Source organism: Corvus brachyrhynchos, unplaced genomic scaffold, assembly GCF_000691975.1.
Source record: "Corvus brachyrhynchos isolate BGI_N302 unplaced genomic scaffold, ASM69197v1 scaffold200, whole genome shotgun sequence".
Taxonomy (NCBI): domain Eukaryota; kingdom Metazoa; phylum Chordata; class Aves; order Passeriformes; family Corvidae; genus Corvus; species Corvus brachyrhynchos.
Genome location: NW_008236184.1, coordinates 6,834,102 through 6,841,366, shown reverse-complemented (window position 1 = coordinate 6,841,366; position 7,265 = coordinate 6,834,102).

Sequence of the window (7,265 nt, the reverse complement as noted above, 5' to 3'; positions counted from 1 at the left end):
TCGGAAGAGGGGTGCGAGAGGGAATGGCACCTTTGCCTCAGGTAATGACCTGAAGAAGGGTATGAGGAGGGAGTGGTGCTTTCCCCTCAGGATGGGACTGTGAAAAAGTGCAGTGGGAAAATGGCGCCATCCCCCCAGGTGTTGATCAAGAGAGGGGTACAGCGGGCCATGGCGTCTTCCCCTCAGGAGGAGACCAGGAGAGGGTATAGATGGGAATGGTACCTTGCCCTCAGGTAGAGATTGGGAGAGGGGTACAGGGGGAAATGGCATCGCTCTCACAAGTAGAGATTGGGAGAGGGGTATGGGGAAATAGTGCTTTCTCTTCAGGTGGAAACTGTGAGAGGCCTACAAGGTACAACAGCATCTTCTCAGGTAGTGACCTGGAGGGGGTAAAGGGAGCAATTGCCTCTTCCTCTCAGAGACTGGAAGGGGTTATGGATTGTTGGGAAAAATGTGACCTTCACCTCAGGTATAGACCAGCTCAGGTCCATGGCCCATGGGGCAGGGAGAATGTGGAGGGGGATCCCAGCTCTCTGTACCCACTGTGCCAGCACATTGGGATCCCAAGGCCTGGGACAGTGGGGGGACAGTGACAGTGTCCTGGGGTGTTAGTTGCACCGTGGCCATGTCAGATGGCTTGTGCCCCATCCTCTGCACAGCACCGGGAGGGTCCCTGGCTCCTGCCCTCAACTGCTGGGGCATGGCAGATGCAAACTCACAGCTTGGTCATTGCATTCGTGTGAAACAGCAGATTAACCAGAAAGGTCATCCAAGGAGACTGCTTTTTGTGTCAAATTTGGTTTTATGTATCTCTAATTTTAACAGACTAACTTAAGTCAAAAACATGTAGATGTCATTACTCCTCAACAATTCCCTTTATCATCCAAACTTGTAGTCTCAAGGAAGAATCCAAGTTAGCTTGAGTCATCTCTGAAGGCTGGTGTTGCAGGATTAAGGGAGAGGAATTCACTTTTTAATTGAACCTCTTCATGAGGTTGCATTCACTATGTTGCTTGAGATTGAGACTCAGGTGTTCCTCCTTGGAATGCTGGTGTAGTGTTAGTGCTGTGAAGCATCTTTCCAGTCCCAGAATGTCTTAGAAATCAGGGTGGAAGTCCATTCAACCCAAATTGTTGGTGTCCCGAGTACAATTTTGGAAATGTATAGCAATATTGGATGTCTTCTAACACCTTTCTTGGTTTCTTCATTCAGGAGGGATATTGCACATATCCATGAAGTGACTGATACAGGCACTGCACAGATGCTCAGAAAAATGCTGAGGTCAGTTGTGAGTACCTGTAACTGGGCTCTCATCTCATAGCTGAATCTCTAGAGATAGCTGGAGCTGCAATTTGCAGCCTTCTTGAACAGGAACGCCAGCTGTGTTACATCCTGTCTAAGGGCAAGCTGGTATCAAAGCAAAAAAAAATAGGAACTTCACTCCCAAGTGCAGAATTCCTATTCTTACTCATCCACTTGAATGGCTTGAAATTTTTAATAATTCTGACTATGTTTAATAATGAGGAGGTTTCAAAATTTTGGTTAGAACCAGATTGATCATAGCCTGTGCGCAATTGCATTAAATTGTAATATATTTCACAATGATATATATAATTGAATTAAATTGTAGCTTTGTTTACTTGCTTTTTACTAGTTTATCAAAAAAGTGTCTTTCCATGACAGCTGCATCACAAAGGCTGCAGTAGGAAGCCATCACTTCTAGGACAGCACAAATACTTGCTTGGGACATATTTAATGGCATGTAGACAGTATTATTTTAAAGGTGCCTTTAGTTTATGTTACCCAATTTAGTAGATACCTGTATGTGTTTTTATCTTTAAAACATTGTCCAGTTTGTGAGGTCTGTGCTATTTTTCAACTTGCTTGCTCCAGAGGGTCTCCCACATGCCAGCAGCATGGATGGGTGCCTTAAGACAAGAACTAGCACCACACAAAGCCTCCTCTCAGGAGTTACGGAAATTACCCAGACTTAAAATGCAGCTGGAGTGATTCCTTTCCATTTTTCTATATCCTTGAGAGGATGTATTTTACTTTATCTGATGTGGTGCCTTATTCTCCTGTAAATATCTGATATCTCTGACAGGCTGTTAGCAACATCATTCAGTGATCCAGCTCAGGACATGTTTATTATCTCCCATGATATTAAATTGTTCTGTGCGATCCTTTTGAAAAATCAGTCCTTGGCTGTCTAATTGGCTGGTTTCATTCACTAATAAATCATTAGATGTAATATTTTTTGGTGCCTGTTAAAGAAGATTAGAAAATGGTAGAGATGTCTCTTTCAATTTCAAAAATTCCTTGGGTGGAATTTTACATTGTTATTTTGAGCTCTTGAACTGATATAATTCCAATGCCCTCATTTAAGGTACCAATTACTGTGGTAGAGGAAAGAGGAGGAGTATTGCTCTTCATATCTATGGGACAGGTAAAGACACTCCATGCAGCAAAAGGTGTGTCTCTTGTTCAGGAATTTCTGCATGCTGTATCTTCTACCTCACAGCATGCCCAGGGCTGTGGTTTTGGGACAGAGAGTGGGGTGGAGAGCAGGACACTCAGGGCACTACCAGCTGGAGCACTGCTGTGGGGAGTGGGGCATCCTGGCATGTGATTAAGGAGTGGGAATAGGTAATAGTCCCTGAGGAGAAGCTGAAAGACAGTGTGGTGAAATGGGAATGGAGAGCTGGAGGGAAAAGGTTTTCCTTGGTACCACATCAGTTCTGGGGATGCTGAGCTTCCTGTGCCACCACTTTTTATATTACTCTAAGGGAGTCAAAATGCAGTGAAAGACCTTTTGTGGCCTTGTTTTGGTTTAAAGAAATTAACCCAAAATAGATCTAAAACATCACTGGCACTGTAATACTTAATGGAGATTCTGAGAGCATTGATCCAAAACTGATGCCTACCTTTGGGATTCCAAATGGATGGTGCTTCCATTACGGCAAGCTCAGCTGTGCTCGGCGATGACAGATATTGATGAGATAACAAGTTTGCTGTATCGATGCTGCCTGAGAGTGCTGCCTGCTCAAACTCGTTTAACATTGGGCTAAACCCTGTGTCACAAAGCTGCCCCTAAGCCAGAGATGAAGCACTGAAAGCTTTTGGGGCTGTTCTAGGAGAGGTGCCCCTTTGTGTGCTGGTGGTCCTGAGCATCAACCACTGTAGACTCAGACCTGTAAAATGTAGGCAGATAAGCCTGGATAAAATCATTGTTCCTTTGGAGGGGAAGCACAATTCCCCTCAGGGTAAGCTACAGCAGATAAGGTTTTCCAGCCTGTGCTTTGCAAACCAAACCAAACCAAACCAAACCAAAGGTTTCTACTCATCCCTCTCCCGACAGCTCCAAGAGGCACCGTGTTGGCAAGGCTCTGGAGTCAGGACAAATGTGGAACAGCTGCTGGTTTAACTTTGGTGTTGCTGCTTTTTAATTAAGTGCTGTGAGTGTGTGCTGTGGGCTGAAGGCTGAAATTCAAAAGCGTCTTTCCAATCCTCTGGAAAACAACCCAATGAGCAATGTTGAGTGATATGTTATGCACCTCAGCATTTCTTAGCGACTGCATCCCACATCCCAAGCTTACTCCCACACATTTGCACCCCTGCTTCGTGTGCTTCGATAGCTACAGGCAGGCAAGACTGGCTGGGGCACTGGCAAGGAGCTCTCCTTTGGTTTTTTGAGAAGGACTCTTCAAACGTGTTTCTCTTTTCCCACTTTATTTTCCTAGATAGAAAAGCTGTCCTTGGTGATTTGCTGTGATTCAGTGCAAAGATGATTTTGTAAAAGATGCTGAAAGGGTCATTGCCGGTGCAAGAGTTTGAATAACGTAGCTGTGTGGCTTCTTATGAAATTGAAGATCTGATTATTAAACATAGACTGTAATAAAAATAGTTTCTGGGGATGGCAGATGCATTTCAGCAAAGAAATGTGGCTCAAATGTCTTCATTTAATTCCAGTGTGTTTAAAATTGATCTCATGGACCGGAAAAGAGGGTTTTTTCCCCCTTAACTAGGGTCTGTGAAGGAAATTAATACAAGGAAGGGAAAATAGAAATACAATACCACACTCAGTGAAACAAATGCTTATGACTGAGGGCTTCGTTCCTTGCTAGCACCACTGGAACAGCCAGCTGTATAAGATATGTTTTATTATGGAATTAACCTTGACCTAAGGTTCAAAGAGAAAGGTTAGTTTGAAATAAATCAGTAGTATGGTCAGGTCACTTCAAAGAGTCTAAAGCTGAGCTTGAAGATTGCATGCTGTTTATGTGTATCCAGTTGGAATAGAACATATGGTAAAGATAATAGAAGTAAACTATTTATCTCTTCCACCCGCCCCCACTTTGGATTTAACGCCTTTTTGTCCTTTGCATAGATCTGCTGCAGGGGATGTTTTTATCCTGAGATGTTTATTGAAAACAGAAGTGTGGAATAAAACAACCTTTTAAAGTCAGCTGGGTAAAGCAGTTTTGCCTTTAACATTTTTCCAATTGCTCAGATTAAAGTAAACCGTTTTGGAAGTAGTCATGAATATGGTGAATCATATTTCTTTGTCACTTGTCTCAGTGAATTCAGACAGTCTTAGAAAAATCAAAACAAAATGTGCTCAGTTCTGAATTATTGTTATTCTAATCTAAAAGCAGGATCATATTTGTTACGAGTGAATTACATGGATTTAAGACCTTCCCAAATACCAGATAATTCATGAGACATCCCAGTAAAAAGGGCATGAGCATCCCAGCTAGCACAGGGAATGGAAACTGAGGGTGGTTAAGCAATTTACCCAAAGCCACTTGTAAACTGTAGCAAAACTCAGATTTGTCCTCATGGCTACTTTACGTTCCAACCCTTTTTGATGGAGAGGACCAGAATCCCACCTGAGAATTCCTGGATTCTGCTGCTTTATCCACAAGACTAACTGGTATCTTTTGGTCCATATGCCCTTACTCTTTTTCTCTCTGTGCCATAAGGGAGATACCAGGACTTGAAAGGCAGTGTGTCCACCACTTATTTGAGTCCAGATTCAGCTTTGTGCAGGTCACTGTATAGGGGAAAGAAAAGAACTTTTCAATTCTTTCAAACACATTGGATGCAGCCTGGTCTATCGGAAGGTGTTCCTGTTCATGGCAGTGGGACAGGATGATATTTAGGGTCCCTTCCAACTCAAACCATTTTTGGATTGGATGAAAGACAAGGCAGATGCAGTGAGGGGCTGGCAGTTGTTGACTTAGATGCAGGGGTTCTCCCTGTTGATTGCACCATTGAATTGCTGTAGTGCAAGGCCAACACTGTAGGTTTGCAGTGCTTACAGGGAAGCAGTGGGAAGAGCAGTGCTGCTGGATGCTGGGAAGCAGAGGGGATCCTCTGCTGAAATTAAAACCAGCTGCTGAGCCAAGACATGGTCACTTGGTAATAGCTTTCCTCCAGAGATTGTTTTTTCCATAATGTGTTACATGCAGTTTGCAGGTAGTAGCACGTTTTAAGATTTATGATTGCCTGACTTCTCCCATTAATAGGGAAATCTGATTATTGTCCATTTTAAAGCGATTGCTGAACAATAGAAAGGAGTATGCTGGTTCAAAGTAAACATAAAAGTGAGCTGAAGCTATGTTAGGGTGCTGAGCCTTTGATAGATTTTCTCCTTACTGCAGTCTTTGATCTGCCACACCAGAAAATAAACTCAGTGGGAGACTGGATATGGGATATAGAGCAGTTCACCTCTAGGTCATGGTCTCCAATCCAGGCCAGGTCAGGAGCGAGCCTCTAGGTCAGTTCTGGCAGGAGCTGGGGGTGGCAGCACCCCTGATGTCTGTGCTGCACCTGTGTCATGGCACAGGGGGTGTGTGGGTCTGTAGGGACACCCCTGCAGCAAATGGGGGACCTGTTGCTTCTTCCCCACTTCCCAAATGAGAGCTTTGCAGCTTTGCCAAGGAGATAAATGACATGGGAATACCCAGGGCAGCGCAGGGGCTGCATCAGGATTTGGCTCTCAGGAATGCTCTTGCTGGAGAAAGCTGAGTGCTCTGGCATGGGATGTGTGCAGGTCACACCCAATCCTTCACACCAATCTCTGTGTTCTCCGTCTTATCAAAAAATGCAACAGCTGTGCCTGTTAGTTATCAGTTAATCTAAACAAAAGGGAAGTCTTCAAAGTGCTCATATCAGCCTTGTAGGAAGAGACTTCTGGATGTGCAACAGTTGTCCTGGAGGCAGCAACATCTCCTGGCAAGTAAAGGGCTGTTACCTGAGAAATATATGAGCCCTTTGTCTCCCCACCTTTGGAGGGCTGATTTCAAAGGAAAGGTTGTACAGCTTTTTTTTGGAAGGGACTGGATGCAAATGATTCCAGGTAGAAAGCACAGCACATGTTACAGGTCAGAAATAAACTGATACAGTGGACTAGTGTAAGGTTTTGTGGCTATGGAATGTGAATTTTGGGCTATGAACCTTGACTGAAGCTGAGAAGGAACATGCATGAGTTTAAACATTGTAACTGAAATCTCACGATTTCTCACTGTTGGGGAAGTCACTTGAGTTTCTTTTTGATGGTTCCAAGAAGAGCAGAAACAGGGATTTTATTGCGCTTCAGCTGTGTCAGATGTGGGGAGCTAGTTCTATCTTGTGCAAGAGACAGCTGCCAAGATTTGTCTTTGCAGGAAGGGAAACAGAAGTGAGAAAGGTCTGGAATCTCATGTAGCTCTGGCCAGAATCATGTTATTTGAAATAACTGGTTATCTGAAGTTTGGCCAAACCTCACTTCACGCAAGGGTCTCAACACCAGACTAGAGCTATAGGGATAAATAGCAAGACCCGGGCTGTCTGCAAGGGGACTGGACCCTGAAGCTCTGGTCCAGCTTCAGCACTGTATGAAGGTAACGTAAGGAGCTGCCAGAGTGATCCCACTTCTGCTGAGCTCCAGAATACCCAACCTGGGATGCAGTGAGGGTTATCCTTAAGCTTTGGTGATTCTCATCTCTGTGGTGTTGGAGAGGATAAAGCAGCACTTAAATGCAGATTTTGCCTGGAGAGGTCCAGCTTTCCCCGTCTGAGCATTCCATCTGCTGTGTTGCTCTTTTTTGAGCCCAAGGATGCCTCTTCACAGTGAAAACAGCCAAGGAGGGGCTTGGCATAAGTGGTGTGTGTGTTGTGTCTGCTTTAGCTCATGTCCCAGGGAGAGGCCTTGTGCTGGATTGCAGTTGCCGGCTGATGGCAGCAGCGGATCTGCACAGAGGCAGCTCTGCCTGCTCACCTGC